Source organism: Bos grunniens, chromosome 15, assembly GCF_055505025.1.
Source record: "Bos grunniens cultivar Pamir isolate PY7600 chromosome 15, Bosgru_T2T1.0, whole genome shotgun sequence".
NCBI classification, from domain to species: Eukaryota; Metazoa; Chordata; class Mammalia; order Artiodactyla; family Bovidae; genus Bos; species Bos grunniens.
In genome coordinates, this window is record NC_141179.1 from 11,037,137 (window position 1) to 11,044,171 (window position 7,035).

Genomic DNA, 7,035 nt, shown 5'->3' on the forward strand with positions numbered 1-7,035 from the left:
TTCACATTACCTGAAGCAAACATCACCTTGTACAACTGAAAGCATACTAGCCTTTTCCCAAAGTGAGAAAGAAGGACCTAAATATCATTTTATCCATCTTTGAGTGATATATTTCCTCTCTTCTGTCAATCGCATCTGTCTTTGATATCTTGAAACTTATGAACTGAGATTTTGTTACTCATTATTAATACAATTTACATTATATAGGAATGGGAATGGAAAACATATATAAACCTTTGTGTTAAATGAGGTAAAACCTCATATGATTTGGAAGACACCCAACATATATATTTTTTTAATTTTATTTTATTTTTAAACTTTACATAATTGTATTAGTTTTGCCAAATATCAAAATGAATCCACCACAGGTATACATGTGTTCCCCATCCTGAACCCTCCTCCCTCCTCCCTCCTCCCTCCCCATACCACCCAACATATTTCAAGAGAATTGTATTAGAAATACTGTCATCTTGGATACTGACTACAAAGTGAAGAGCTTATTTCAACCCTAAAAACTGTTGGCAGGAAGCAAACTGAGAAAACTCCTCAAATGTCAACATGTGATTGTTATCTGTCATGAAAAGTAAAGGATGATACAGACAGCAGAAATAAAAGAACAAAGGATGAAATCTTTCACAAAAGAAACTTCTGATCTACTATTTTATAGTTATTAGTAACGCTCATATAGGAGCCACAGGATAAATGCTTCAATCTTTCCCCTTATTTCTCAGTATAGTGAGTTTATACACAATATGCAAGAATTTCTGAATATTCTTCCTGAGGATCACTATACATTTCTGATGCTACAAGCAATCTAGGGATTTCTTTTATTTTCAAAAAGGTAATTACGTGAAGGGTAAATATCTCTGTTCAAGGTATTTACTGAATCTCAATCTACTATTTAAATTTTTTATTTCAAGGCACGAGTCAGAATCTTCAAATCTAATTCTGGTTGTACTTTCTCTCTTGTACTTCCTTTCTGGGCTCACTTCCTGGTGTCCTCCACCTTGCTGCAAAGGAAAGGCTCTCCCTGTTTTCAGTTTTGCTAAATTATATGATTTTGCTAAAAATTGTAAAGTTATAAGTTTAAGAATCTTAGGTCTGGTTCTTCATATTAAAATGTGGATTTGGGAAATTCGGAAATTCTTTTGAATAAAGCTTAGATTTTGAGATAATGACTTATGACTTAAAAAATCAGATTTAAAATACATAGAAAATAATTTTCTATGAAAATTCAGTGGTTGAGGTGATATAGACTAAATGACAGATTGAATATGAAAATATTTTAAAATATTATGTTCTTTATGCATGCTGAACTAAGAACCTCACTATATGTGGCTCAATTTTCTGCAAATTATATATTCTGCCAAGTGTTTCTTCCTTTTTTGATAGGAGATTCATACTTTATTTCTCCAGTTGAAATAATTATACAGTTAAATATAAATTAAAGGCCTGGTTGTACAAGAAATCCAGGTCCTTTATGTGGTTCAGTCAAAGAGGTAAGACCTGTGGCTGATTTACATGAGATGCAGTCACTCCTTGGCCCAGGTTTCGGGATTCTGCCAGCCTTGAGTTCATTAATAGTTTCTTCAAAATCCTTAAGTGTCAGATCCTCCTAGTAGTTGTCATTTATTTGAACCATTGGTGGGTTTACACAAGCCCCTAAACATTCCACTTCTATAAGAGTGAAAAGTTTGTCTCTCCAAACTTTATTTCAAGTGTGTTTTTTTTTTTTTTTTTTTTTGGGGGGGGGGGTCTAAATGACCTCCAGTGTGCTGTCAGACTTTCAGTGCATGTGAGGCATAGTAGTGCATACTTAAATATATTTTCCAAGTGGCTTTGCAATATATATTGTCTAAAAGGTTGGTACATCATACACTCTTATTGAAGGTACTTGTAAAATTTCTTCAACCTTGTTCATAGCAGAGTTGGGCAGCCATCCATTTTTTCTTTGAGCTAAATCCAGGATTAGAAGCATAGCATCTGCTTTATGCCCTTTTAGGTGTTGTTGTTCAGTCCTTCAATCATTTCTGAATCTTTGTGACCCCATGAACTGCAGCACACAAGGATTCTCTGACCTTCAATATCTCCCTGAGTTTGCTCAAACTCATGTTCATTGAGTCGATGACACAATCCAACTATCTCATCCTCTTTGCCCCCTTTTCCTCAATCTTTCTCAGCATCAGGGTCTTTTTCAATGTGTTGGTTCCTCGCATCAGAGGTCCAAAATCTTGAAACTTCAGCACCAGTCCTTCCAATGAATATTCAGAGTTGATTTCCTTTAGGATTGACTGGTTTGATCTTGCTGTCCAGGGAGTCTCAAGAGTCTTCTCCAGCACTGTAATTCAAAACCATCAGTTGTTCAGCATTCAGCCTTATGTATGGTCCAGCTCTCACATCTGTACATGACTACTGGAAAAACCATAGCTTTGATTTTACAGACCTTTGCTGACAGAGTGATGTCTCTAACTTATAATATGTGTCTAGGTTTGTCATAACTTTTCTTCCAAGGAGCAAGCATCTTTTTGTTCCATGGCTACATTCACTGTCCACAGTGATTTTGGAGCCCCACAAAAGAAAGTCTATCACTGTTTCCATCATTTCCCCATATATTTGCCCTGAAGTGATGGGACCAGATGCCATGATCTTTGTTTTCTGAACATTGGGTTTTAAACCAGCTTTTTCACTCTTCTCTTTCACTTTGATCAAGAGGTTCTTCGGTTTTCTTCACATTCAGCCATAAGGGTGATGTCATCTGCATATTTGAAGTTATTGATATTTCTCCCGTCAATCTGGATTCTAGCTTGTGCTTCATCCAGCCCAGCATTTCTCATGATGTACTCTGTATGTAAGTTAAATAAGTAGAGTGATAATATACAGCCCTGATATCTTTCTTTTCCAATTTTGGAACCAGTCTGCTGTTCCATGCCCAGTCCTATAAAGACTTCTCAGGAGGCAGGTAAGGTGACCTGGTATTCCCATTTCTTTAAGAATTTTCTACAGTTTGTTGTGTTTCACAAACTCAAAGGCTTTGGCATAGTCAATAAAGCAGAAGTCGTATTTTTGTTTGTTTGTTTAACAATTGTCTCTGTCCTCTTAAGAGTTTTCCACTGTGAAATCAAATGGAATATCTAGGTTATTGTCAGGAGTATCTCTGTGCACGATTAATGCTCCTCCAGCTTCATTCTGCACAGCTGTCTCATACAAATTCCTCAAATGTCTTCTCCACTGGTAAGGCTGGCTGGGTGGGTCCATGGGTCCAGAAAGCCATAGAGATCATGATGGACCAAATTTCCCACCTCCCAAGTAGTTTTTACTTTAATTTTTTAATTATCATTGCATGATATCATGAATAAAAAACTTAATAAAAAATCAGGATATTCAGGTTTTAGTAATAGTTAATTCATAGCTCTTTAACTACCAATATATTTTATGTACTTAACACATGTTTAAGGCAAAACATATTAACAGATTATCTCATTTGTTTTCTTTGATATCCTTTCTATGTCTGAAAGAAAGATATTTGTAACAGATGGGCCCTACAAGTGGCTCTTTAAAATTCTGACTCTATAATCACAGGGCAAATGGCTTATAATTTTAATTTTCAAAACTCCAATATAAACCATAATACCTGACTGCTTTCTACCCTTCTTGAGTTATAGCTAGTTAACAAATAAAACAACAATTTGAAAATTATTCTCTTCATTCTAAAGTTGTATACTTAAAAAAAAAAAAAACAAGCCGGGGGCCATTATGATTATGTACCTCTTTCATTTTATCAAAACTCATTCAAACACTATGGTATATATAAGTAGACAATTCACATAATTTACTTTTACTTATTGATCAGCACACCTGAAATAGTTCCAATCAAGCAAGGACTACAAATAATTTGTATGTGTCTGTGATTGAATTGTTTTTGACATCTTCCTTCCACATTTTAAAAACAATTATAGAATATTTTTAAGCATACCTTGTTATGTATTCCTTCTAAATATCCTATTTCATTAAACTTTCCTCATATTATGTGGGTTCTGTTACTATATGTGAGCATTTTTTACCTAATTATCTTTAAATGTCCTATTTTATTGCAAATTAAATACACGGATGGTATTTGGAAGTTTTTTTTCTTAAGCTTTTTCCTTATGTGTATGGATATTAGGGAAAACTTGGTATTTGGTATTAATTTTAATTCTGATATTAAAGTCCATAAAATTCTGGAAGCTCATCTTCCTTTGGCAATGTTTTCAGTTACAGATAAATATATCTATATCTATATATATATATCCATATATCTATATCTATATCTATATTTTTATTGTGGGATCTAGGGCATCTGTTGGAAAAGGAAATGGCAACCCACTCCAGTATTCTTACCAGGAGAATCCCAGGGACAGAGGAGCCTGGTGGGCTGCCATCTATCAAGTAACACAGAGTCGGACATGACTGAAGCAACTTAGCAGCAGCAGGGCATCTGTGATCATCTTACTAGTAGAGAAACTCAGAGACAAATAGAACAGACATTATAGGAAGAAAGAAAGGATTCTGAAGGAATTCTTGTGAATCCATGAATCCTTAATGTCTCATGACAGACATGCCAACATTCAGAGTGTAATAAAAGGAAACTGTCAGCACACCACTCTGGGACTGGCAAGAAGTGGAGATTGTTTAACTTAATTAGCTGGACTTCATCTAAAAACCTTCCAGATGAGGCCAAAAAAACTGCTGTGAGGTGATGAATCATACGTTTTAACCTTAAAATATTCCCTTAATTATAAATACATCATTTTGTAAGGCTATACATTTCAGGTCTGGAGATAGAGCATTCTACATACGGAATTATAATAAACAAATGTATGTCCTTTCCAGGATATCCAGAGAACACTAGTTACTCACAAAGAGAAACATACCATGCAATTTGACTCAGAATAACACAGATGAGAAATTAATCTGCTTTCTATACTCACCAATTCTCATTTAGAAAACTCCTGGGGCATCATTTGATGAGTAGCTAAAAAATTAATTCATAACATATATAACAGATATACTTAATATTCATAAGATGCATTCCCAATATAATACCAAAGTTTTCAATGTAAACATTAAATAGATATATTAGATGACAATTATTTTTTCTGAGGAGTATGAGCATAGATTCTTGTGATATAAAATAGTATTGCCTATTATTTTGTGCATTTAACATACTTAATTAAATATGCATCCTTTTAAGTATAATAAACATAATATATTCCTTCAGCTGCAGGTGATAAACAATGATTTTGTTTTCTACTCTATACAAATAATAACCAGGAAAGTGTCATTTGGCAAAAAATGTGAAGCTATATCTTTGGCAGAAAAGCTATGACCAACCTAGACAGCATACTAAAAAGCAAAGACATCACTTTGCCAACAAAGTTCTATCCAAAGCTATGGTTTTTCCAGTAGTCATATATGGATGTGAGAGTTGGGCTATAAAGAAAGGTGAGCACCGAAGAACTGATGCTTTTGAACTGTGGTGTTGGAGAAGATTCTTGAGAGTCCCTTGGGCTGCAAGAAGATCAAACCAGTCAATCCTAAAGGAAATCAGTCCTGAATATTCATTGGAAGGACTGATGCTGAAGCTGAAACTCCAATACTTTGGCCATGTGATGTGAAGAACTGACTTACCGGAAAAGACCCTGATGCTGGGAAAGATTGAAAGCAGGAGGAGAAGGGGATGATAGAGGATAAGATGGTTGGATGGCATCACGGACTCAATGGACATGAGTTTGAGTAAACTCTGGGAGTTGGTGATGGACAGGAAAGCCTGGCATACTGCAGTCCATGGGGTTGCAAGAGTTAAACACAAGTGAGTGACTGAATTGAGTTGAACTGATGTCTGTGAGGAAGATTTAAATTATATTATCAGATTATATATGGCTTACACAGATTAAGTTATTGTCCATGTGAAGCAACACATTATCAGAGAGAAATTATTTAGTATGTACATTGAAAGTGAAAGAAAGAAAGTGAAGTCACTCAGTCGTGTCCAACTCTTTGCGACCCCATGGGCTGTAGCCTACCAGGCTCCTCTGTCCATGTGATTTTCCAGGCAATAGTCCTGGAGTGGATTGCCTTTTCCTTCTCCAAGTATATACATTATTAGGCCACAAAAACCTCAAGTAATCTCTCCTTTGAAAGAGCCTCTTTTGTCACTGTTTTTTAAACAAGGGACTATTTTTGCTAACTTTAGCTCTAAATTGTACATTAGTCTTTTTTGTTTGTTTGTTTGTTTTTTTAGCATTTTTCCTATTTTTTACATTAATTCTTTTTTTTAATTATTATTTGTTTTTTACTTTACAATACTGTACATTAGTCTTAATTCTTCTTTGCATGTGACAGTTCAGTTTAGATGAGGAAGGTCATAAAACATTAGGTTCTTCTCCTTGCAGTTCTCCTTTCCAGTGTTGTCTGTGTTGGATAGAGGAGCTTCCTGATGACCTGTTGAGTTGGTGGGAAAAATGAATGAATGAATGAACAAATGAATAAACAAATAAAGCCTAAAACTGAAAATATTCCATGAGTGGGAGGGCTGGAGAAAAAGGAATATTTTGAACTTTACATTTACTGAAGTTTGATGAGGTGATGTTTAGGTTCCTTGGGATTCACTTGTGAATTAAGATGGAAGGGTACTACTATACTACTAAGTCACTTCAGTCGTGTCTGACTCTGTGCGACCCCAGAGACAGCAGCCCACCAGGCTCCTCCATCCCTGGGATTCTCCAGGCAAGAGCACTAGAGTGGGTTGCCATTTCCTTCTGCAATGCGTGAAAGTGAAAAGTGAAAGTGAAGTCGCTCAGTCCCGTCCAACTCCTGGTGACCCCATGGACTGCATGCAGCCTACCAGGCTCCTCCATCTATGGTATTTTCCAGGCTAGAGTACTGGAGTGGGGTGCCATTGCCTTCTCCGAGATGGAAGGGTAAATTTATATTAAAAAAAAAAAAAAAAGATGAAAGGGTCAAATGTTATTTTTTCTAAGAGTCTCTGAGCCATAG

The 7,035-nt window shown here is 35.6% G+C and overlaps 1 pseudogene; it reads right to left on the reverse strand.

Annotated features, from left to right (window-relative positions):
- Window positions 1–1,444: 1,444 nt before the first annotated feature.
- On the reverse strand, window positions 1,445–3,255 carry LOC147357325 (NADH dehydrogenase [ubiquinone] flavoprotein 2, mitochondrial-like; annotated as a pseudogene).
- Between the last annotated feature and the right edge of the window lie 3,780 nt (window positions 3,256–7,035).